Source organism: Catharus ustulatus, chromosome 21 (assembly GCF_009819885.2).
Source record: "Catharus ustulatus isolate bCatUst1 chromosome 21, bCatUst1.pri.v2, whole genome shotgun sequence".
Taxonomy (NCBI): domain Eukaryota; kingdom Metazoa; phylum Chordata; class Aves; order Passeriformes; family Turdidae; genus Catharus; species Catharus ustulatus.
In genome coordinates this window covers 4,072,317-4,099,191 of record NC_046241.1, presented here as the reverse complement: position 1 = coordinate 4,099,191, position 26,875 = coordinate 4,072,317, and the positions used below count along the sequence as shown (strand labels likewise).

Below are 26,875 nucleotides of genomic sequence, written 5' to 3'. Positions count from 1 at the left end.
TCAGTTGGAGAATATTGGACTGTCTTCATGCCACGCCATCCAATTGCTTGGCTGCTCTCACTGCAGCCAGGCCTGATGTCCTGTGCACCAGAGAGCTCAGTTCTGCCTTCACACTTCAGCTCTTGAGGCTGGATCTACCACTGAGAGAATGTTTGGGATACAAACTCCAAGGTTTTGCTCTTTTCTACCAGAAATGACTTTCCATCAAGCAAGGGAACTGCAAGCACCCAACTCACACTACCAAGACTAAAATCACTTTCCAAAATGAGCTCAGTACAGCCTCCAAGCCCTGGGTTGGATCAGAACCTGGTTTCTGGAAGAGAAGGGTAAAAAAAAAAATAAGAAAACAGATGCAGTTTGGTGAAAAACAGAAGCATCTTGTCTCTATTCTAGAGCAAGATGATGTGCCATGAAATATTACTGCTTCAGGACACATCATTGCATCATTCTGTGGTGCTTTCAGACTATTGGCCTCACCCATTTATTTTCACACAGAGACCAGACTGTAAACCTCTTGGGGTAATGAATAAAGGAGAAAGAGAAGTCATCTGTTTTCCTCTCAATTCTTGCAGATAGATTATACCTCCTCATATCTCAAAAGAAAAAACAAAATCTACTTGGGCCTGCCCTTTACTTGCACAAACAGACTTGGGGACACTGAGGTGCAAATGTGAACAAAAATTCTTCTTGTGCCATGTTGGGTAATAACCTGGTATTTTTAAATCAAAGCATTAAAGGATTTTCTGACTGTCTTGCAAAAATAACAGCACAATTCTAACCCTCCTTGCTTCAGTAAGAGGAAGGGGAAAGGTTTAAAAACACAGCTCCTACATTTACCAAGGCGAGTTGTGCCAAATAAAAACAATCTTCCATATGCTGGTTCTTTTTTTTTTTATTATTTTTTTGTACATTCCATGATTTGGATGTTTCACACCACGATTTTTGTGTGCTCAGGGCTGGCAGTGTTGCAGCAGGGATGTGCCACTGCCAGCCCAGACAAGCAGCTTTGTTTTGGGCCTTATTCTGCTCCTTTCCTGGCTCCTGTGGGATTTCAACTTCTCCATCATTCCCACCCAGGCATCCCCGAGGTGACACTGGGCAGGTACAATCCCCTGGGCAATCTGAGCCCTCCTGCTGCTGTTTTTGGCACAGACTGGAGCAGCACCAGGGCTCTGCTGCTGCATCTTACATGCCCTTAGTGCACTTTAAATATTAAGTCATAAAAATATGTATAAGTAAAAGAGTACATACATAAATAAAGCAAATGTATAACTCACTGAATTATTTCATTACTAGCAGCCACATTCTCTAGCAGAATAACTAAGAGCAGAATTTCTCCTGACTTAGCTCCTCATTATTAAAACACTACCAGCGATTACTTGCAGGACGTGAATTCCTGAGCTAATCATTGGAGGATTAATTTTATGTGTGCATAAATAACTCCTGTTTTGACTCAGGGCCTTGAAGCAATGTACTTGACAAAATACACTTGTGTTTGAATACCACTGGCTCAGCCAGCACACACACACACACACACACAGAATGTGTGCTTTTACACAGCCATGGGAGGATTAATGTCCTTTTTCCTTCTCTCTCACCTAAAGAAGCTCTGGAAATGTTCCTGGAAGTGTTTAAGGCCAGGTTGGACAGGGCTTAGAGCAACCTGGTCAGGTGGAAAGTGTCCCTGCCCATGGCAGCAGGGTCAGAACAAGATTATTTTTAAGATCCCTTCCAACCCAAACCACTCTGTAATTCTTAGAAACCTTGGTATTCCACAGTGTGCTGAGGTTATTCTTTGGAAAGGGCTTGCAACTTTATTGTCATCCTGCCATAAAAATTCAGAATATTTAAAAGCAGCTTTTGAAATCAACTCCCAAACCCTGTTCCATTGAAGAGATCAGCTTCCAACCACCCATGCAGGAGAGACTTTGTGGCCAAGATTCACCACGAGAACCTGGATGATGTGAGGACAACTTCTGACCTGCTGCAAAGCTGATGAGACACCAGTGCTCCACACGCTGCTGGCACCTCAAAGGTTTGAACAAACTCACCCCTAGCAGTGCAATAAATTCATTTTTCAGTGGCAATGTGTTGGCTAAGCCAAAGCTGTGGTGTCTTTAATGCTGCTGCTGTGAGCAGAGTCCTAAAGCCTGGCACAAACACACCTGCACCTGCCTGGGCAGCTCCAGCTTTCATTGCCTCATCTCCTGAGATTTTAAACTCTGGGAACTTGGAACATTTAGCACAGAAGGGGTTGAGCACGATGTCAGTCACTATAAGTGATAATTTATATATCCATTCCCATATTCACATGTGCATTTGTGGCCTTACCACTTAACTTTACAAGCACAAGTTCCATCAGTTTCTAATCTGTTGAATAAATTATTTCAGAATTGTCAAGTAGGTTATTTCTCACCTCTTTCTCCAAATCAAAATTACTTAGGTGGGAGAATGAATTATACAGAAAATTGTCTGTCTTTTTATATCTGACTCAGGGAAAGAAATTGAAATTTTATATTTCTTATTGAATTAAAATTTTAGAGATGATTTGTTGCTTAAAATATTTTACTTCAATTGTGTTGCAACATTACATTTTAATAGGGAAATGGTCCATTCTAGTTACATTGATGTTGCATAATATATTACAGAACACTGGTTGTGGACATTTATATTTATTACAGTGTGAACTGTCACAATAAATGCAGTTGACATTTTTTTTTATTTTATCAAGAGTGGAGTGGTATCAAAACAAAAATCTAAATTATTTATTTCAACTATTCCCAGCTGGAACTATCATTGAAACAGATTCCTTCCAGCAAAATATTTTGGTTATAACAAAACAAAAACTTTTTGACCACATACTATTTTGTCAAGATCTAGAGTGGAAGACACCAAATATATCTTTGATTTTGGCCATGATCTGAGCTGTGACTAAAAGAAAATGGAGTCAAATCCATTGTTTTGTTAGGTTTGGCTACAGTGAGTGCTCTAATGCAGGCTGGGAATATCCACACCTCTGTGAGATTCTGTGCCCTGGGTTGGGCATCCTTGAGAAAAGCCCCTCACAACTTAATTCTTGCAGACCTTATTGATTTTCCCATTGGAAGTTCACTATGGGAATGCTACAATCCTAAGCCTGGTGGGCTGATCAGTCACCTGTACCCTGTGAGATGCCATCAGGAATGCAGGGATGCTCCAAGCTCTGGAGATGGTTCATCCCTGGGCAACAGAAAGGCAAAGCTCAGCCACAAACCAATTCTCCATCTTCTCATTGTATTAGAATGAAAACAAAGATTCAAACCTTTATACTTTGGTTGTGAAGAGAGGCAACAAAAAGCTCTTTTTTTTTTTTTTTTCTTTTTTTTTTTCCCCCAGAGGACAAAACCAGAGGGGTTATTCACTTCCCATCCCCAGTCTCTCCATTAAGCATGGACAGAATTCAGACATTAAAAAAAAGGAGCATCCACACACCTTAAAGGCTGCAGGCTGTTACTGTTTGACTGCCAAGCAGTGTCTGCACACCCCAGCACTATTTGTTTGGGGCAGGATGAGGGGGAAAATGGCCTTTGTAGTAAACCCTTCTCAGTGTTTGCCTTCAAAGCCCTACAACCCCAAAACAATGGGGCTGTTGGAACCCTGAAGCCTGGGAGTTTTGAACTTTCTGTGCTTTCTGGCACTGACCCTCACAGGAACACTGCTGTTGACCCTTGGAGAAGGCTTCCAAATTTGGGTGATGGAGTTAAAATCATGGGTGTGTAGTTTGAATAGAAGTGTGTACTGTAGATAAGAATTAATAAACAACTGAGTCTGAACACTAAAATCCATCTCTTGTGCTTCGATCCTGGCTCTGAGTGAAGGCAGAGGAAATAACAGGGGGTAAGAACAGTGAGTTCACATTCTGCTGGCCCCACTGGAGTCAGTGGAAGGCTCCTAAAGCCACTTCTCAGCTGCTGTGAACCCTCTGGGTGCTGCAGGGACGAGCCCTGCCTGGAGGGGCTCACACTGCTGCCACCACAACCAACTCTGGGCTTTTAGCTCCAGCCACCACCACAGAACTTCCCTCAGTGCCACTTCTGCACCTCCCCTCTGGAATGCTTCACTGCCCTTCTCCTCCCTCCTGGCCACTGTTCTGCCCTGCACAAGGCAGGGGATGGGCCATGAACAACTCCTGTTCTGCAGGGTGTGGAGCCCCACATCTCCCACTGCTCTGGGGGGGAGCCAGCACTGTCCTCCACACCAGAGAGGGGCCATGGGGTGTTTTATGGCTCTCCTCCATCCCAGAGACGTGGCCTTTTGCCTCGGGCTGTGGCAGCTCCTGGATTTAGACAGAGAGGTCTCGGAGTTCAATCCCAGCTCTGGTGACTCACACGGCGCCGTCACGTTATAAATCCTGCTGAACTTTGCAATGCAGGGCTGTTTGTAAACTCAGCTCAGCCAGCCTGGGGCTCTCACCAGCAGCTCCAGCAGCTCTCCAGGAGCAGGGACTGCAGAAACCCCCAGGAACTGGGGATGCACTGGGGATGTCTCTGCTGCAGTAACACCAGCTGATCCTTTCCTTTCTCTTACTCTGAAACTCCTGCTTGCTTACTCCTACCTGCACCTTTTCCTTTCCTTCCAAAGCCAATTCCTTGTCTTGCATACTCCTGCTGCACCATTTCCCCAGAGGTGCTGCCTGCAACAGATAAGCAAATGGAAGGGTGACACAGGAACTAGGACAGCCAGGACACCCTGGAAGAATGTGTCACATCACAGGCTGAGGCAAAGGAGTGAAAAAAAGCGGGAGAAAAAGAGAAGACTGGAAATGAATGCTTCTCTTGTCTCAGTGCCCCCATGGTGATGTGAAAAGTCATTAAACACCTCACCAGACTGGCACAGTGGAGTAAACAGGAGCAGCTAATAGGACAAAGGCACTGGCACTTTATCTCTTGCCTCTCTTTGGGTTCAGAGCAATGAAGGTTTCACATTCTCACGGCATCCTCCTGAGTTTTTAATATTCTCCTATCAGCAAGATAAAATGCTCCTCACTCCTTTCCTTGAAAATTTCTTACTGGAAGAAAACTTAAAAAAAAAAAAACAAAAAACAACAAAAAACAAGCCTTGCTCTCACTGCATGGGGAATTTGAAAACCAGAGCTGTTTATTTTCTCCCCGTCCCCCCACTTGAAACGCCTAGTTGGAGAACAGTTGCACTACATGTCCTTGGCCTGGACTCCCTGCAAAAAGCCAGCACAAGAGCAGCAAGCCTCAACAGGAGAAAAACATCTCTAAAAACCTGCAAAGTGATTCCCTCTGGGGCCTTCTGTGAAGAGCAGCAGGGGGACAAGAGCAGAGGAGCTGGAAGTGGGATCAGACAGAGAAAGGTTTCATCATAGGATGTCATTGCTGTAAATAAGGACAATAATTATATTTTCTTTATTAGAAGACAGAAAGAGCAATCACATGTGAATCTCCACTCTGATACATCATGTGCTGAACTTACTCAGCATCTGAACAGGAAAAATAAAAGCTCTCTTAAAAAAAATAAATACTCTTGGGAACATGACAGAAAGGACTGGAGGACCTGACTGCACCAGCAGACTTCAGGGTGTGCACACCCTGGGTGAGACAAAATGGATGAAACTTTCCCCAAAACCTTCAGAAAGAGAATCAAATGGCATTTTCCCTGCAGTACTGCACAGAAGCCACACACTCAGACAAGCTACAGCCCACTGTGCCCGTCCTTTTTGCTTACAAATATCTCATTTTACTACTATCCTTTTTTAATATGGATTTTTAGGCAGTTCTTTCTTGTGTTATCCCTTTTCACCAGTTGAAAGTCACCTCTAGCATTCTTCCTGGTGAGTGAAGCTCTGAATTACAAGGAATATCTTTGCTATACTTGGAGCAAGTGGTGAAAGTCTGGAAGGCAGATGGTTGAGAAATCGGGCGTCACCTCTTTGCCTTGAAAGGGGGGCTCATGGAAAGGATAAAACCATGAATATCACACCCCTAGGTGCAGCTGTGAAACACTTCAGCATTGATCTCCCTCCCTGTCCTTGAGCCTGGCAGTGATGTCCAGCAGGGCTGGCTGGCCAGGGTGTGGGGACAGCACTCCCAGCCCTGCTACCCTCAGGGGACAGCACAGGCCCATGGAGCGGACCTTGCAGAGCCCATTCTCTCTCACTACTAGTTTTAATGCTGCCTTTAAAGCCATTTTTTCCAGCAGGGAAATAATTTTATCTCCAAGGGTGTATATCAGCTCTGCCTTCAGCTGTCCCTCAGCTGCCCGCGGAGCTGACTCCGGGCGAGTTCTGCTTCCATTCCCTACCAAGGACAACGGAGGTTTTGAAGATGCTGATGGTCCTTGACCAGCAGTATTAAGACACTAAATTAGGCTGACATGGCCCATAAATCGCTAAATGAGGGACTCCCAGACAGGAATGTGGCGTGAGCCGAATGACTACGAGGGCTGCCTGCTTCCTGGGGCTCGAGCTGAAGAGCTGGCACACGAGGGATGCTCCGAGGGCCCTGCACCTCCCCAGGACACCAGGAGGGGAGAGCACATCACCACAGGCTTGGTCACTGCTGTGCAAGTGTCCCAGCTGGGCAGGACTTAAGAGGTTTGGGTGTATTTTGCTGTTAATGCTGGCTGTTATTTGCGTACGTTGGGTAAAGGACAACTCTCAGGGTAGAGGCACACAGAGACAGTCTCCACCTCTAAAAATAGAAGGAAATTACTATTTCTAAAGAGGAGGGAAAGCCTTTAATCGCCTTAAGATTGTGCCACCTGCCCACTAGCAGGCAGGAAAATATTATTTGGATATATCTATTTTATTTGGATTTATACATAAGTTGATAAAAGACCCAAGGCAGCATGGGGCACTTTTCCCAGAATGAAGGGGATGGGAATATGGTCTAATTTCCAGGAGTGTGTCATGAGGGTCTTGAGGGTGAAGATGAGACACAACCTACCCTTGGCTAAAATAAATTCAATGCTCTTCCAAGCCCCAACAATTACAGTGAGGTAAGACACAAGTTGCCTAGATGGAAATTACTCATAATTTCATTAGTTTGGGGCTGTGTGAATAATAAGCCACTACCTGTCCTATTGGCCAGATTGGAACAGGCTCTGAGCAACCTGGTAGAGTGGAAGGTGTCCTTACCCATAGCAGGGGGTTGAAAGTGATCTTCAAGGTCTTTTCCAAGCCAAACCAGCCTGGGATTCTATGAACTGACCTTTATGAATTTCCTCCTTAATTGATACCAGCCAAGTAAGAGATAAAGGTAAAGGACAAACAGGCTGTGCCGGCCATAAAAGCACACTGTGCTCTAACAGTGATGTGCTCAAGAACATTTTCTCTTCAAGGAAAGCAAATTGGTCTAAAGTTACCATTAGATAAAGGAGAGTGTCATTCCTCCTTTTAGGAAAATATCAGGGTCTTATGTTTTCATTTGGAATGAGGCAACACAGGGGATTTTTGCTATGCCAGGGGTTCAGGGATCCACAGCTGACCAAGTTCAGGAGTTTCAGTGGGGGAACATCAATCACTATTTACACCAAAAACACTCAGGAACATTTCACATGGTGCACAGCACTTCTATGTCTGTCTGATGAGAAATCAACTTAGTATCTCCTATTTGCTGTTTGTCACAGCTAGAAAAAACCCAGGGGAGAAAAGACAATTTTTGCTATCTATGACCTAATGGGTACCTTGTTACAACTTATAATATCCCATCTCCAGGTCCTGGTCAGGATTGAGACTTTTTAAAATACTAAAACTGTCCCTATAAATGGCCCTATGGCCAGAATCTCACAATCAAAGCTGAGATACAAGGAAAGGGATGGGGAAGACACTGAGACACAATCAGTGATGCTCATTTCCTCCCTGCCAGCCTTTCAGATGATGTTCCTCTGATCCACCTGCATTTGAGGCTGGTAAATGTTCCTTTGACAGCAAACCTAAGTCTGAAGGGAGAATAGGCAACCTCAATGACAGTGAAGTTATTTCTTCCCACCTAAGCTATGCAAATTCAGATCATCTCTGCAGCTTGCTTGGAGAGAATTGTTTTGTTTCGCAGTGTTTAAACTGAAGCAGATAACTACCCATCCCTCTCCCCCCAGCCAGGATTGCAAATGCCATGGGAAAGATGTCCAGAGAGCTGATAGAGTCTGGCATCATTTACTCTGGGTACAGAGTGTGAGGAGGGATAAAAATGCAGACTCAACACTTTCAGAAAAGTACCAGCACAGCAAGAAAGGCAGGCGGACAGATTGCTGGGATAGACTTCTTCTTAGCAACAAGATCTATGGCAGCACAGGTTTTCTGTTTGTTGTATGGTTTTAAGAAGGATGTATTTTTGCTAGGATTAAATAAAAAGGAATATTCTGCTTTCCCTAATTCTCCATTACCCTTCATCCGCAGAGGTTTGTGTTCAGCTTGAGTAGAAGGAGAAAGATTATTTTTATGCTCCAATTTCAGAAAGCCGCTTTCAGTCTGGAAACAGCTGTTAATAACTCCAGGACTGGGTGGAAAGAAGATTTTTGCAGTGGGAGGAAAGAGCTGATCTGGGTCTCAGAAGCTGCTGGCTCCATTCCACCCTACCATGCCTTCACTGGGAAACTTTGAGCCAGTCCCAGTTTGAGCACTGGGGTTTCCCCACCTGTGAAGCCCAGACACGGATCAGATTTGCTGGTTTTTCACTGCCCTTTGCTCATCAGCACACAAACTGCCACTGCATTGCAGTGTCACCCACTCTGAATTCACACTTCTTGGCAGTAATAACCCCCAAACTTCTGAAATGCCAAGAATCTCATCCAGAGCAAACGTGTGCTCAAGGTGATGAGTCCTGCTGGCTCCCAGGCCAGCTTGTATCCCATGCACAAATTTAACATCTTATTCTTCAGCTGGTGACATGCACTGCTGAACCTCCCCTTTATTCAGCCTTGCTCCAAGCCCAAACATCCTACAGACTGACCCAAACACCATCTTCTTCCTTTCCTACCCTTGTGTTGAAGCATTCCAGGGCTCCACATGGAAACATGGATGCTAGAACCATCCCATAAATCCTCAGCTTTAAAGACCCTTTGCACAGCACTACACACCTCCAGTCCCACTATTAAACCTGCAAACCCCTTATTTATTCTCCCATTTCAGTTGCACCCCACAGTGCAGCGTGGTGAGCAATTCAGCACTGCCTGCTGATGGGGTGGAAGGAAGGAAAGGGGGATGAACGACACGACAGCATCATCAGTTCTGTGGTGGTGTGTGACTGGGTGTGAAGAGGATGGAAAGTCATTTTCCTGACTTGCCAGCAAGAATGTCTTCAGTCACTGCATTCAGCTGCCCTTCAGCAGAGCAGAATATTTCATCTTTCAATATCATGGACAACATGCCTGATCTCAAATAGAAACTGTCCTTCCTTTTACACATCCCTCATAATGATCTGATTTATCCCAGACAGCTTTTTCCATAGGATGTATCTCATGCTGACTCTCACATTTGCTTTTGAAGGCAAAAAAGCATATTGCACCTGTTATGAAATATTCCTTTGATCTAAGGGAAATCATGAGCAATTTGTGTGTGACATTTACTAACTAATGTGCTGAGGGAATATTACTCCTAGAAAAACACTATTTTCTGGTAGTTTCAATATCCTGAATAATGCTATGCCGGTGGTGATTCATCTGGAAAAGGTAACTATTTCAGCATGATGAGCAATATTAATAATAACACATAATACACAGTGCTTCTCAAGCAGACAGATCCTAAAGCCCATTGCAAACCTTTTCTATAAAGACCATTCAGCCATTCATTGAATTGCAGGCACCTGTGAGTAAAGGAGGAACCTCATTTCTATACATTCCATACAGCAAAAGGGAAAAGGAAAGAGGAATTTGGGATGAAATACTAATTGAAGAAGGAGAAATTAATAAGACAAATGTCCCAAGATGAAATCTGACATTGAACAAATGTTCCCAGAACCTTAAAAAAGTTCATTAATTGTCCAAAATGGTCAGTGGGATCCATAGGTAATATAAACATGGCATAAGCTTCAATTACCTCTTCCTTATAAGTTGTATACATTGCAGTGACATTATTACTGCCATCCAAGACTTCTCAGGATCCCTAGAAGCTATGCTCTAATACCAAAACACCCAATAAAAAAATCTGCTGCAATTTGAAAAATACATGAATGTATTAATGCATTGTGCAAGAGATACAAATACAGTCACAATCCTTGCCTAGAGGAATGATCTGAAGCTTTGATTCAGCAAAGTGCTTAATCAAGCACTTAACATTCAGACAAGCACCAATGCACTTCCTTTGGGGCTTGGCTACACATCGGAGAAATCCTCCCCCACAGACTTTGCAAAGCCAACCCTCCTGTGCTCCCATGCTTGTAATCCTCCTGAATCCAGCAGAGGATTTTTAACTAATTGGCTGATCCACCCAGAGGTGGATTCTGCTCATTTTGGAATAAGGTGGTGCAGGCAGCTGAAGGTGAGGATGACAGCACCTCCACAGGTATCCCACATCCACACAACATCCAGAGCCATCCTCCTTTCCAGAGGCCAGTGCTACCCTGAGCTTTACAGCCATGGCCAACACCACCTGCTGCCAGGTTTTCTGACCAGAGATTTTTTTTTGCTTTTTTTAAGATTGCAGGAAAACATGATGTCCCTGCTTTGTGCACCATGGAAAGGCACAGGGTTAGGTGAGTGACAGCTTCCACTTCAGGACTGGGAGGAGGTGAGGCTGAGAGAGGGGCTTGTTCAGCCTTGAGATGGGGGGGATTTCATCCATGTCTGCAGGGACCAGGCTCTGCTCCATGGAGCCCAGCAATCAACAGGAACAGGCAGGAGCTGATGCCCAGCAAGTTCCAGCTGAACAGGAGGCAGAACTTCTTCCCTGTGCAGTGCCCAAGCTCTGGACAGATCCCAGGGAAGGTGTGGAGTGTCCCTCACTGGGAATATTGCAGAGGCACCTGGACACAACCCTGTGCCAGGTCTCTGGGATGGCCCTGCTGGAGCAGGAAGGTTGGATCAGTGACCCCAGAGCAGCAGGAAGGTTGAATCAGTGACCCCATGGAGCAGGAAGGTTGGATCAGTGACCCCATGGAGCAGGAAGGTTGGATCAGTGACCCCATGGAGCAGGAAGGTTGGATCAGTGACCCCATGGAGCAGGAAGGTTGGATCAGTGACCCCATGGAGCAGGAAGGCTGGATCAGTGATCCCAGGGGAGCAGGAAGGTTGGATCAGTGACCCCAGGGGAGCAGGAAGGTTGGATCAGTGACCCCATGGAGCAGGAAGGCTGGATCAGTGACCCCATGGAGCAGGAAGGTTGGATCAGTGACCCCCATGGAGCAGGAAGGTTGGATCAGTGACCCCATGGAGCAGGAAGGTTGGATCAGTGACCCCCATGGAGCAGGAAGGTTGGATCAGTGACCCAGTGGAGCAGGAAGGTTGGATCAGTGACCCAGTGGAGCAGGAAGGTTGGATCAGTGACCCCATGGAGCAGGAAGGTTGGATCAGTGACCCCAGTGCAGGAAGGTTGGATCAGTGACCCAGTGGAGCAGGAAAGCTGGATCAGTGACCCCATGGAGCAGGAAGGTTGGATCAGTGACCCCAGTGCTGTAGGAAGGTTGGATCAGCGACCCCATGGAGCAGGAAGGCTGGATCAGTGACCCCAGGGGAGCAGGAAGGTTGGATCAGTGACCCCATGGAGCAGGAAGGTTGGATCAGTGACCCCCATGGAGAGCAGGAAGGTTGGATCAGTGACCCCAGTGCAGCAGAAAGGTTGGATCAGTGACCCCATGGAGCAGGAAGGTTGAATCAGTGACCCTAGTGCTGTAGGAAGGCTGGATCAGTGACCCCACTGTGGTCCCTCCCAGCCTGAGCCATTCTGTGATTCTGGGGCACACTCTGTGCTCTGGGCACTGGGGCAATAGCAATGTCTGCCTTTCTCCTGCTGCCTTTTAGAAAATCTGCAATAATTCCAGTGCCTGGGCTGCTCAGAGCAATAGTGACACCTTTGAAGATTGCAGCACAGCACAGAGGGATCCACACTCAGCTGTGACTGCAGCTGCCAACACAGGACTGACCCCCAGTGACAGCCCCAGACATTCCACACAACATTCTGCCCAGGCTTGTTCTTTTAGGCACAGCCTATTTTCCAAAGACTGTAAGCCTGGTTTTGCACCTCACCTTCAAAGTTCACTCTAAAATCTCGTTTGGTTTTGGCTGTCTAAGAAGAACCCTAAATTTATTTTCTCATTCCTTTCTCCTGCTCACTTTGCATGCTCAGTGCTGTTTCCCTTCCATGGGCTGCTGTACCCTCTGAGGAGTTGTTAAAGCTGAATGTGTTGTAGTTCTACTTTTGTATGCTAATTGATGCACTTTTTAATTTTATTTTTGCATATTATTTGACTTTGTTTCATTGTAAATTAGATTCTAAGGAGCCACTCTAAACAATTGCTGCTTGCCAGATCTCAGATAAGCACAAGGCTCCTTCAGAGGAAATGTTGATGAAATTCAGTCTTGCTTTTGAATCACTGATGCAAAAATCCCACTTTTAAGAACGAAGAAGGGAGGGGAGAGCCTCCATTAATATAAATGCCTAATTTCCACTGACATTTACAGGGGTTATGATAGCTTCATGAAAGCAAAATATAACCCAAAGGATTATCCTTAAAATATCTCTACAAGCCCACCTGATGTTTTCTAGTGCTCAAACACTTAAAAAAGGCAGTTCTCTTAATGCTAAAAATTAACTCAGGGAAATAGGGAAATGATTCAAAAAGATTTGTTTTCAAAGTTATTTCCTCAGACTGGTTCATAAAAGAAAGGCTAAAATCCACAGGATTAATTGTCCTATTCACTCTGGTTTCTAACAGTGTCCCTGCCAGCATTTATTTCTCCAGCTATACATGGAAGGAATTCTTTCCTGCAAGAGGTAATCAAGAAATGCTGTGGCTGCCCCTGGATCCCTGGAAGTGTCCAGGGCCAGGTTGGACATTGGGGCTTGCAGCAGCCTGGGATAGTGGAAGGTGTTCTTGCCCATGCCAGGGTGTTTGGAGCAAAATTTTCTTTAAGGTTCTTTCCAACCCAAATCATTCCAGAGTACTGTGATTCTAAGTATATTAAAAAAATTGTAAAAAAAAAAAAAAAAGCAAAAACAAACCTAAATTCAGGATGGGTTGCAATGCAGATTTTATATTTTGTTAGTTGTAACCTCAAAAAAATATATATACTTAAATTAACTGTTTAGCCATTCCCTTGGACTGGAGCACATCCTGCCAGGGCAGTGGCACAGAGCAGGCTGTGTGCCAGGCTGGAATGCAAAGCCAGCCTTAGGTAGACTGAACCTGGTGCCTAGGCACAGCTCAACTCTGCTCAAAGTCCTCAGAAACCCAATGCACACACACCTGCTATGTCATGCAGTCCCAGCTGGCACTGGGCCCCTTCTGGATGACAGGTTAATTCAATGTAAATTAGGGAATAAGGGAGAAAATTGCTCAGAAAGCTACACAAAGCAGCAAGATTCCCAACTTAGCTTTCCTCTAAGACTCTCAACAATATTAAACATGTTAAAGGATGAAACTTCCCTCAAAACATGTCCTTCAGCTCCTTAATGGATGCTGAGCACTCTGCAGGGAGCAGGGGAAGGCTCCAGCCAAGGGGGCTGCCTTCCAGCAGACCTAGCAAGGGCACTGATTTACTCTGACAAGCACTAACATAAAAACAGGCAAAGAACAAACTTTGTGATTCACAATTATTCCCTTCTCCCCTGCTCTTCCTCTTGCCTTGCTGTACTCGAGCTCTCACACAATGGAGATGGGGAAATTCTCAGTGCTAGTCTTTACCTTTATTTTCCACTTAATTTTAAAGTTCAGTAGAAATCAAAGTCAGTGGAGCTTGAAGGAGATGAGATTTAACTGGAAAATATTTTGAAATCCAAGGAACAAGAGCTTGTCTGGGTACCAAAGTGTTTTATCAGCTTCCCATGTCAAGCTCTCCATGAAAGCAGCTGAACTGTATCCCTTGCTTTATTCCAGCTTAAGATCTACTATAGAGGCCGAGGTTTTGGCTTCCATTAAGACATATGTTTAGAAAGAAACTCTTAAAATACTCTCTATATGTGCTGGGCACAGTAAATTAAAGAAAAGAACAATTGGCCGAGCAATTATTGAGCTCTACTCGTGTCTGAGAGCTTGTTTTCCAATATGCCAGAGGGCCTGGCTTGCTTCTCTGCAGTGATCCAGGAAATCTGAGCCTGGGAGCAGCTCTGGGGGAGCAGCTCAGGGTGGGAAGAGCCCAGGTCCTGGTGCTGCTGCTTGCCAGGGGAATTAGGCTCTGCTTGTGAGAGCCTGTTGGCAGCCAGCTCAGCCCTGTAAATCTGGCTCAACTCCTTAGCTCCCTGTACTATTTTCAGGTCTTGTTCCCTCTCAGAGGGAAGATCAACTTGAACCATTTCCAGCCCCTCTATCATTTAGAGATAACTGGCTTTTCCTCAGCTGTTTTCCCTTGATCTCCTTTTTCCTTTACTCCGTTTGTAAAACTGTTATGGCCGGGCAGATTTGGGTTTGCAGCATCTCAAAAAGGGCTGCAGAGGACAAAATAGTGAGTGAAGATCTCATACACTGCAAGATCATGTTTTCCTCTGTATAAATATTGGATTATCAGAGTAAAAAGACTCTCTGGGATTCAGCAGTTGTACTGACTAGAGCTGAGGACAGAAAAAGGGATGACAAAGCAAACAAGAGTGGAAACTCTGCCAGAGCTGTGCTTACTAACCAAATTTCCTTCCCCTCGGAGGCAAAAGATCCAATAGATGATTTTCTTTGCTCTCCACCTCCAAGATCAATAGGCAGGCTTTAACTAGGTCACAGATGAGATACCCAAAAAAGAAAACTGCTTTCTAAGGAATATTTTCTCCTCAGCAAATAATTTACAATTTCTTTGCCAAAGAACCTATAGAGACAAGAAGCAGTGCTGCAGGTGGATCAGTCATTTTGACCACAGAAGAAATGGAAGACCAGCTCAGGATCTCACCTTTTAATTACACTTTTCCCTAAATCCATTAGAGGCAAATCCTAAATAATTCTTTTCATCCAGCTGAACTTCAAATCAGACACATTTCTTCAAGAGAATTAGGTGTTCCTACAGAGACAGAACCAGCAGCTTCTGTCACAGAGAGAGGGAGCTGCAATGTGAAGAGACACAAGTTCCTCCCTCCCAGTGCAATATTTTCAGTGCTGTTTTTTCCTCCACTTGTTCATGTCCAAATCTGCTATTTGATAAACACTTCCTCTGCCACCACAGTGTCCATGGGTTTTTTTTTAACATGCTCAATATATCATGAGTCAAATTTTCTCTATGGATGCTACAAATACCCAATTTAAGCCATTGTTGTCCTGCCCTGTGTTAATTCTCAAATGTGTCCAGACCAAACTACTGAAACTGCAGACCCAGGTCCCACTGCAAGCTTCTCAATAAAATGAAGTGATGGATAGGATGAAGTAACCTAAAAAAAAAAGCTCTTTTTGCTTTTGCTCTACCACATGTGATAGGACCAAGCATGGAGAGCCAGGTTCCAACCAGCAGAGATGAACCCTGAATCTTCAATCCCAGCTCTGTCCTCCAGCCGTGCTGGGTGTGGGATACTCCCATCTGCATGGAGCAGCAAGGAGAAGGCCTTCCATTCGTTTTGAATGATGCATTTCTATCTCCAGCTATGAATAAAGCAGATCAATGACACCAGCATGTTTTATTGGGGCTCCTGTGCAATGAATTGGGAGTGAGACAGGCAGGGAGATGGAGCCGACATGCAGATGTGATTTGTAAGTGAGGACATATTGATTATTTCCATCTCGGTTCAGGCAGTAATTCCACACAACGCCTCTTCCCCTGTTTCAGCTCATTATTTATGCCATAAAAACACTATCTCAATGATAATAACAGGCTTCATTTACAAGGCAGAGCATAAAGCATCGATGCTTAAGATTTCAGGAAGTGAGTTAAAGGAAGTGAAAGAGATTTAACAAGTCCAGGAGATGCACAAAACTGCTGAGGCTGATCTTGTGGCTTTTTATGCCCTCTGAAAGGAAGATTGAGAGCAGGTGTTAGATTACCAGGTTTTTTATTAATAACTCCAGGCTTGTATGAGGGCTGATTGATGGCCCAGTCAGCACTTTCCCAGCAAATAAAACTCTCCTCACTTTGTGCCATCAGTAGACTGTCCCTTCTCCAAGAGGAAACATCAGAGCTGCTCCTGATCTCTCAAAGGAGATTCTCTTCCCTGGAGAAGATCCCATGTGATCCCTGCAGCACAGACAGGATTTATGGCTGTGATTTATCCCCAGTGAGGTTTTTCCTTCATTACAACCACAACCATCACAACCAGAGTGACTCATCCAGCAACAGCCTCACCCTCCAGACCACCTGAGGAAATTCCTCCATGGTAACACCTGGGCTGCAGCTTACATAAGGGAACATCACTCCAGGCATCCACAAATGAAGGAAAAAAGAAATAAGCTTTAGGAGATACTTCTTCTAATTGTTTTGCCACACCTGTCTTTTGCAGCTGTGCTAAAATAACATCAACCTCAGCTTGCTTCCCAAATAGCCAAAGGACAGCTGGGATTAATATCCTGTAGGAAAAGCCTCATGCCTTGAGTTCTCTCCCTTAATTGCTAGGAAGTGGCCCTTGAGCATTCAAACACAGCTGGCACTTCTGTGTTTCAGTTTATGAGTTATCCTGTGGGCACAGAGAGCTGGCCAGGCAGCCCAAAACCCCAGGTTAAACTGTACATGTCCAAAAGGAACAGCACAAATCCCTCTTAAGGCAGTGAGAAATTGTTCACTAAAGCAAGATCTATGAAAGATCTATCAAGATCTATCCCAGGAGTGGAGCTGAGGGGTCCCAAGCCCTGCTCAGGCAGTGTCACCCCAGGGCTGGCAGAGCATGCTGTGAGCTCTGTGCTGCAGCACAGGGGCTCTGCTGCCCTGCACAGCGTGCTGGGCTCTGCCTCCTTCACTGCTGCCTCACTCACGAGCCTTTAAGTGCTTAATGAAGCCAGGTAAGAGGAACAGGGCTGAAATATTTATAGCTACAGCACTAAGCTGAGTGCACATGAGTGATTAGAACAATACTGGACAACATTATTTGCACAGTTAGTGCCCAAGTCCTCCCATGCTCCAAGACAAAGCAGCATCAGCATTTTGCAGGACAGTAGGATTCAAACTCTTATGGGATTTCTGTTCCTGACAGGACTTTAGGAATTGTTCTTCCAAAGTACATCAAGGGATGCCCTTTTAACCTGGCTGTAGATAATTAGGAGAGCTAAGAGGGTCCCCAGTTGCTCTGGGAGCTCTAACTTGTCCTTGCACATGACTTCAGGACTAAGATTCTCCTCAGATGTTTTTGAAACTTTTCAGTTTCCAGTAAAGTTTCAACCCAGTAGTCCCAGTACATCCAGGAAAGTGCAGCAGAGGAAGGAGAGATTTTCTTAAAAATATTTAGTGCAACATGGGAGAAAAGTATCCCCTCACAGAAGCTGCTGATTTGCTCAGGGCAAACTGTGACAGCAGAGGCCAGGCATTGCTGAAGGGAAAGGGATGGCTTTGTCATTTCTCAGGCACGAATGACAACCCTTGAAATGAAGTAAAGATAAAAGCTGTTCCAGAACTTGTCCAGGAACCAGAGATGAGTCCAATCTCAAGTATTCAAGAGGCAAATCTCACATTTCCCCAAAGTCAGGAGAAAGGGGAAGGAAATACATTATTGATGAAGCCAGGCAGGAACCACAGCAGGTTACAAATGCAGGTGGTCTTATGTAAAACCTTCCTGAAGATAAGGGATATGAGCAAGGAAACTGAGAAATTCTAGATTTTATTGTGCCCCTGCTAGTCACCTGGGGGCACAACCTGGCCTCTTCTGAGTCCACAAAGTTAATGGGAAACAAAAGCTCACAGCATCTTTGCCCTTCCCTGCTCTCTAAAACATCTCAGGTCAGCGAGGCTCTTCAGGACATGTCACCAACCACACTGCTGGCCAGGACACTGCAATTATTCAGCCTCTGTGAATTTTTAAATATGAAACCTGTGTGCATGTTATTACAGCACATCAGCTGGAAACCTGCCATCCCCAAAGGCCAAGCACAGCTCTGAGCTAAATTATGAGAGTAAGAGCAAGGAAAGGAACACCTCCCTGTCAGCTCCTTGCCTTACTGCAGGCTTATGCAAATGGGCCAAATACAGCCAGAACTAACCCCAGACACAGAATAAATCCATCTAATAACAGCAAGGAAGGAGGGGGAGGTGAGGGAAGGATCTGGACTAGGGAGGCGTGCAGTTATAGAGTGGTACAGCATGCCCTGAGAATCCTCTCTCTGACCACACCAAGCTTTTCTGATTCATTAAATCTCCTAACCTGAAACATGTTTAACTTTTGTGAATGTCACTGCAATCAGTGGCAAGAGGGAAAACATCTCTGGAGAGAGACAGCAGAACTGATAAAGGTTTTACAGCTCTACCCAAAGATATTCCCTTCTCCAGGAGAGAAGATGAGACCCTTGAAAGGGAAATGAGAAGAAAGAAGGGGGAAATGGGGCCATAACAAAATGAATCTTTATCCTCCTGAGCCATCACTCTGCTCTAGACCATCCTGCTTCTGCCCTGCTGTCCCAGCTCTGTGCTCACCCACATGAGAGCACAACCTGCTCTGAAATCTTCCCTGCCTCCTGCCCCTGCATGCAAGTGGAGAATGACAGAGGTCACTCAAAAAGGGGTCTGAAGTGGCCCTGAATCTGAAGTGATTTTGGTGTGGTTTGTGACATCTTTGGTACCTTTTGGTGGCTGCCAAGGTGCAGCCTCTCCAGTGATGAGCAGAGTCTGATTGGGCTCTATTTAAATAAGAGCTTCCCAAGGACACCCAGGGCTCGGGATGGGTGGTTTGTGTGCTGCAGTTTGCAGCTCACTGTGATTAACAAACACCTACCAAACACAGCAGTAACACAAGGACGAGCCAGGGGTCTTTTCTGGCTCCCTCTGTCCCATAATATAAGCGTTACATCCTGCTCTAAGAAGCAAACTTGGATTGCTCTTTTCACCTTTTTAATCACTTGTGTGGCAGCAACTTCTCCTTTCTCCTCCTTCTCTCTTCCCTTTTGAAAACAAAATTGTGAGCTGTTCTTATAAAAGAGCTACAGAAATTAAACTGTTGTGTTTTCCTCTGGCCTCTGATCTCAGCTAAATCACTGAATTAGAGCTAAATACCCCTTTTGCAAAGCAGGTAACCAATCCACAGTGCTCCTCAATTCTTCCAGGACTCCACGGAGTGACAGTTACCACAATATTTGTCATTTGCTTTGTTGTTACCCACTGGCACATCCAGCCTTAATTAGACAAGTACAAGTCAGCACATTAACTGCAACAGTGCTTCTTTTATTTTGCTTCTCTCCTGCCTGTAAGCACAGCCCAACACTGCAAACCTCTGCGTGCAGATTTCTCCTGCAGCACTCCCACTGGAGCCAGGCAATTTGGGTTTAATTTGGGTTTAATTAACCTGTTTGGAGTCACTGTCATCTCCACACCATCTAGAGCAAGGGACAGAGGTCACTCAGTACCAGGCTTTGCTTTTCATTCCTGTGGAATATTTGGTTGCACAATACTTCAGAAGTGCATTTGGGCCAGCAATCCCCCTCACACCACACTCTGAGTGGACATACCAATAAAAATAAAGGTCTTGGGCATGCAAGCTGCTTCACCACAGGTTTTCAAAGACCTTAAAAAGTCCCGTCCTACTTGCACAAGTCTCTCAGGTGTCTCTGGGGTTAACAGCCCTCCAGGAAGCTCAGGCTCATATTCAGCAACACAGAATGTTTTGGTAGATGACAGTAAAATTTTACTCCCTTGATGCTTGCCAGTTCCTCTTTTCCACATTAAATACTCCTATCTGTAAATGCTGCTCAGCTCTTATCACCCCAGAAAAGAAAGGCTCCTATCTGCTGCCTGCTGGGCTCTGCTCACCTCCACTCCGAGAGCCCAGCAAACTTCTCTCCAACCTCATTTCTATGCACTGGTGTCAAAGGGGCTTCTGCTCAGAATGACAAACCCGTCCACAAATCACTTGGGAATCTTCTCCACTCAATTTGCTCCAGCTCTGCCTGGCAAACAAGAGGCAGGAGGCACATATACATTACTACTGATTAGTCTGTGTCACCAGTATCAGCAGCCAGGCACCGGGCTGACCGGAACTTTAAATATTGATAACCAAACTCATCTATCATAGGCCTGGGAGAGTGACAGTTTCAGTGCATAACAGCAGAGGCTTTCTACAATAATCAAATACTCAATAATTCATGAAAATATATCCCTCCCAAATCAAATTGGAAGCTATTTTGTGTAATATATTATTTAAAATTCAATATCATAATGCACACAACTCCTGCTCCTACCACAGAGGACCGTTTCAAAATGTGATTATGTGCGGACTCTATTTAAAAGTGACAATTTTGCTTTTCATTTGTTTAACAGCTTAAATGGAAGAGCTCAACTGGAACTAAGTCGTCTGACAATGAAACCAAAGCCGACATAAGCAACTTTGCAAACTTCATGACAGCTAAAAAGGATGAATCTTCCTCATTGGTAACACAGATTAGTTCCCCACTCTGATGCTCATCTTTACAATTTTTTTCAATGTTTAGTGAAAGGAAATATTCTGAAAAACTGCCTGAAAAATATTTTCAGTTCTGCTGGTCTGTCACCTTGGACTGGGCAAAAAATCACAGGGAAATAAAAAAATCTTCTTGCACTCCAGGTAACAGAAAACAACTTTGGCTTTGCATCTGTTTGTTCCCGTTGGAAAACCCATTTCTGTAAGGGAAGGCTGCCTGGTGCAAATTGCCAAGGGAAGGGGGGGTTTGCCCTTGTAAACTGAATGCACTGGAGCATAAAATACAATCAAGATTTGTGACAAAATCCATGGCATGCAGGCACCACTCCCCGGTGGTGGCAGGGCAGGGGTGAGGTGGCACCGTGTGGTGGAGGGGACCAACACTGTGACATGGGCACAGAGGGGAGGCTGGCAGCCAGGAGCCTGGGCTGCTGCCTCCAGTGCACAGAGCAGCTCTGAAGGACAAAACTGAACATCTCAGCCTGGTTATGGATAAAACTGCTTTGGGAAGAGCAACATCTCAGCCTGGTTATGATAAAACTGCTTTGGGAAGAGGAAAATCTCAGCCTGGTTATGGAGCGCTCACAAGGAGGGTCCGCAAGACTTTGGACTAAGATGCCAACTCTTCAGTCAGGTCAAACCAGTCTGTCCTTGTATGTCTGCTGCAGGTGAAATTTCTTTCTTGCTTCCTCAGACAGTGGTGGTTAATGAAAGAAAATTTGAAGGAACACTCAACTCTCATTTATTCCTTAAAGGCAAAAGATGAATTAATTTTCTCTTCTCATCTGTTGCTCTGTCGTGATCACTGCCCACTCCTTCGGACACCTTGGATATTTGATGTCCTTTTTTGCCTGTTCCATTCTTTTTGCTCTGTACTCCCAAATCAGAGCAAAGTCAAGCCCAAGCACTGCTCCTTTCCACTGCAATGGGGGAGCTGAGCAGGGCTGTGACTTCCCCAGGGGACAAAACAAAACCAAACTTGGCAATGTCCCCTCACTGCTGCATGGAAAAGGGGGGTTGAAGTTCTGGGACAAAGCTGGTGACCATTAGAATCAACTGTTCCAGCTGGAAAGTTTTGGTTCAGGCTCTGCTCCCATCCCTCTGTTATTCAGAAATTTCTAAGTTAGTGCATCTCACTGAAGGCACTGCTCTCTGCACAGCACAGTCCAAAACATGTCCCAGGACCTGTCCTGCCAGTTACTGCAAATACTTTAAGGTGTTTATTGCACCAGAAATTCTTGTTTCTGCTTCCCTCTCATTATCAGTTTCCTACAAACTCTGTGAGACATTAGAAATCAAGAATTTAAATTACTTTGGCCTAATTTTTTTTTTCCTGTTCACCTCACTGGAGGTGCTCAGCCTCACATCCTGAGTGCCTGGTGCTTTGCCACTGAGATTCTGCATCATGTTAGAGCCCAGCACAAACGAAGGCACAGAGAGGTCAAAGTGCTCACCTAAAGTTTTCAGAGCAGGTAAAGACAATGTATTAAAGCAAAAGATTAAGAGGTGATGCCATGACAGTGAATGAAGATTCTTAATAGGAGCATGCCAGGTATGAAAAATCCTCTGACAGGGAAAAGCAAAACAGAAATAGGGACTTCAAGTTTTAAAGACCTTGTGAATCATCACAGCTACTCAGTGCTCCCATCTCCCTGTGGATGTTTGACAGCAGCAGTGATTTAAGAGTGTGGAAAGACAGAGAGGAACAGCAAAAAGCCACAATTCTGTGGTTTGAAATTACCTGTTTGGGTCATATGTTGGAGGTCAGAGTGGCTCCTGAACTTTCAGAAGGTGTAAGAATTTTTCATCAATGAACCTCCAGACTGCCCGTGCTCTGACCAACAGCTGCCTCTGAGTTTTCCCTATGAGAAACCAGCTGAATTTCTGCCACCACACTTGGAAAAGGACCTGAAGTACATCAACAATCCCACATTTCCAGTGCCATGACCACGAGTGTTTCATGGAAGTTCCATTGCAATGGGACTTTGCAGAGCTGTGCACATGGGTAGAGCCAGGAGAAACATCCGTTCTTCTGCAGAGCTCCCAAGACCTAGGAAAAGCTCCTAGGGAAAGGCAATAGATAAACAGGAAAATAAATTCAGAATCTTGGTCTTTAGAGCAAAGTCCCCAAACCACAAGGCTGTAGACATGGCAACAACGTGTCTGCAAACCTCCTGTGCCCAAACAAGCTGAAATAACTGAGAAGAGTGGTAATTTGGGTGCCATTATCCCCCTGGATGATGCAATCAGTGTGGGTGAGTGAAGAACCTTGTCTCTGAAGAGCTGACCACAGAGACCTCCCCAAACTGAAACAAACATCTTTGGGGAAAAGAAAAACAACCTGGAATCTGCAGCAAAGTCAGCATGTGAGCTGGTGAAATTCTTCAGTGTGATATGGCTCTATATATGTGCAGGGATTCACACATGGCTGCATCTCACTTTTAAATGTCTCTCAAGAGTTGTATATTAAACAGAAGAAGGATTTTTCCAGGAACTAACACAATTGGCAGCCTTTTGTCTCTATTTTTTTAGAGTAATTTATGAAAGAAGAAAAGTAGCAGAGTCAATTTAAAAAAAGCTGCAGCCTGGACTTTGATAGATGAACAGATCTACCAACAAAACCTCTCAGTTTTCACTGAGCACTCCATCTTCTTATCTGCTAATCCCAGTGAGGAGAGAATAAGGAAAGCAGGCAGCTGAACAGAGGAAAGCCCTGGGTAATGTTTAAACTGGGGAATAATCAATTGAGGGATCAACCTCCCTTCTTTTTTCCCAGATCCACCCACCTGAGCATTTCCTGCTCCCCTTTCAGGAGGGGCTGAGGGAGATGATGGCAATTCACTCTCCAACCTGGAGGAAAAGTGTAAGATAATTCCTTGCAGAACAGCCTTAGTGCTCCAGTGGGACATTGTGCCAGGGAGTGCTAACAGCTCCAGCTGTAATTTCTGGGAGGTGACAGCAAATAACAGCACTTTTCCCAGCTGGTAGTGCAGACCAGCTCTCAGGCTTTGTTTCTAAGGGTGTTGCTTGGATAGTGCTGCATCTGTGCTGGTTCCTGGTGGAACTGTCTCAGCCATGAGCAACTAGGACTTGAAAGCATTGGAATTAATTAGGAGAAATGCCATTTCCTATCCAGAAACACAGTGAGGGAGGCTAGGCACTTCCAGGTGAAATTTAGAGGAGCATTTCAGGTGCAAGAGAAGATTTCTGGGATGGGTTAATATTTATTGGGGCACGTGGGAAAGACAACAGTCCTTTCAGTGTTTAGGTTCCACTCTGGAATTGATGTCCATATCAGCAATTCTCATCTTTCTGCACCCTCAGCAGAGCTCCTGCCCACCACACAACCAGATATCCTCACACTGATCTCATGTGATATTTTTAAACACATTTCACATTTCTCTTCTAAGTTTAAAATCTAAGTAACTTCCAAGGCTCAGCATTTTTTGTTCAGTGAATGTCTTGATTTGTGACAAGTGCTATAGGAGGAAGCAACACACTTGTGGTTCAAAATCTGTTCCTGTCCCTCAAGTAGAGCCTTTTCCTAAACTGGAATTTTTAAACCCGTAGTTTTTAATGCAGAAAACCCCTGTAGATATCTGAAAGGAAACAGAAATAAGGTAAAAAATAATAATCACATTCTCATGACTTCAAATAAGTTGACTTCAGGTTCTGCTAAAATTCCACCCAAGCATTAACACCAACAGAACACACAACAAACAAAAAATATACAAATATAAATTGAAAATAATCTGCTTGATGAGGACCTCTTGTATTTCTGTAGCAACACTGAACATTTCCATTTCCAGTAAATCCACGATAGCACCACACTAAGGTGGAAGAATCGTATGCAAGACTGGGTGAAAGCAGTTTTAAGCAAAAAAAGGAGTAGTTTCTGGAGCAAAACACATAAAGAAAGGGAAAACTGAAATTAAAGGAAGCAGTCACCCAGGTATCAAAGGAACACAGCTCTGCTCCTGCTGTCACTGTGGCTGTGCTTCCTCAGCTCACACCTGCAGATCCCATCATTCATCTTTCTCCTAAAGCCCCAGACGCTGGAGTCATTTGATGACACAAGAGTCACACGTCAAATCAAATTTCACCCTTTTCACCCTTACAGGAAAGGGGAAAAAACTTGAAAAAAAACCCAATCATTAAGAATTAAAATAAATAAAGACTAGTTTATGAAAAAAAAATATATTTTTGAGCCTCCCTAAAACATATTGTCTCCCTCCTGCTGTGCTTGGTAGAGGGGAGAGAATACCCAGAGCTGTTGTGCTCCAGCCTTGCAGCATCCAGACCTTACCCAAATCCTACCTGAGCTCTGGGATCTGCAGCACAGCTTTCCCTCTTCCTTGCTCTGCACTGCATCATTCCACGAGGTTCCCTCTCTGCATTCCCTCCCCCGGCTCTGCACAGCTCCTCTGCACTGCAGCACTGCCAGAACCCAGCACTGCCAGGACCCAGCACTGCCAGGACCCTGCACTGCCAGAACCCAGCACTGCCAGGAACCGGCACTGCCAGAACCCTGCACTGCCAGGACCCTGCACTGCCAGGACCCAGCACTGCCAGGAACCAGCACTGCCAGGACCCAGCACTGCCAGGAACCAGCACTGCCAGGACCCGGCACTGCCAGGAACCAGCACTGCTGGGAACCGGCACTGCCAGCACCCGGCACTGCCAGGAACCGGCACTGCCAGGAACCGGCACTGCCAGGACCCAGCACTGCCAGAACCCTGCACTGCCAGGACCCTGCACTGCCAGGAACCGGCACTGCCAGGAACCGGCACTGCCAGGAACCGGCACTGCCAGGAACCAGAACTGCCAGGACACAGCACTGCCAGGAACCGGCACTGCCAGGACACAGCACTGCCAGGACCCTGCACTGCCAGGAACCGGCACTGCCAGGACCCAATACTGCCAGCACCCAGCACTGCTGAGACCCAATATTACCAGGACCCTGCACTGCCAACACCCAATACTGCCAGCATCCAGCCCTGCCAGGACCCAGAACTGCCAGCACCCGATAATGCTGCTAGGACCCTGCAATGCCAGCACCCAGCACTGCCAGCCCTTTGCCCTGCCAGGACCCAGCGCTCCCAGCCCTTTGCCCTGCTCTGTCCCACCCTGGAGCTCCCCAGCCCGTCCCCTCCGCCTGCCCCAGGGTTCAGCTTGTTCCCCTGGCTCTGCCACCTCGCTCCCGTGGCACAGCCCAGCCCCGGAGCATCACAGCTCCCGTTCCACCCCAGGCTACAGCACTGCTGGAGCAGCCCACAGCTTTTCCTGACATCTCTGATGCTCCCTAACCCACAGCTATGGTGTTACAAGGATTTCCCTCCTGCCTCAACACATCCCTCAGCCTATAGCCAGATCCTGCCCTCCACCCCTTAAACACAGCTTTAAAATCTGTATTTGTGCAGTCCACATTGCCTGCTGAGGGACATCAGGGCACCCTTGGCAAGTACAGACTGTTTAGAGTTGTCCTGGATTTACTAATGGGAGGTCATGCCTAACAAACTTGATTAATTTCTTAGAGGAGGTGACAATGACAAGGGACTGGGCAAGGAAATAAAGCATAATTCAATCAGACTTCAAGAGCCCTTTGATACAGTACCACATAAAAGGCTAATTTATAAGGTTAATATGGATGGCATTGATAGCAAAACACTTATCCATGTAAACATCTTTCTTTTAATTACTCTGCAAAGAAAGTAGGAGGCAAAGCAAACAGTGGCTGATCACAAGAACAGGAAAAGGAAATTATCACAGGAACTTCAGCTATTTGTGCTCTCATACCCATGGCTGGTAGGATTTTTCTTCCAGCACCTTCTAAGGTCATTCCCTGGAGATGCCTCTCGTCTTGGTAACCAAACACATGGTGACAGGGCAAAGTCACATCCTTCTTGTCCTTTCTAGGACACCTGGCATGGTGTCATTAAAATCTGCATTAACAGTGGTTCAATGCAAGGCACCATGTGAGAGGAGCTGATGGTGTTCAAGCACAGAGGGCTGGGCAGGCACACACAGGGTGTTCAACAAAACCAAGAACGAGGACAAAAATGAAGACTCACAGATGAGCACACAGCCTTAGGCTGACCCAAGCTCTCCTACCTGTCTGTAGCTCCCAGGTCCAGGTGTGCTGCCATCAGCTCTGTGCTTATCACAGGGAGGGTCACCACAGCAGAGCAGTTTTCTTGCCTTCAACTGCAGCCTGTGTTCTTC

General features: G+C 45.5%; 1 long non-coding RNA gene across 1 annotated transcript; it reads right to left on the bottom strand.

Moving 5' to 3' along the window:
• On the bottom strand, positions 1–25,074 carry LOC117005763. The gene is made up of 3 exons (XR_004419876.1): positions 24,971–25,074; positions 22,395–22,716; positions 1–313 (listed from the first exon to the last, which is right to left on the bottom strand). It is a non-coding gene; the product is annotated as an uncharacterized LOC117005763 (long non-coding RNA).
• Between the last annotated feature and the right edge of the window lie 1,801 nt (positions 25,075–26,875).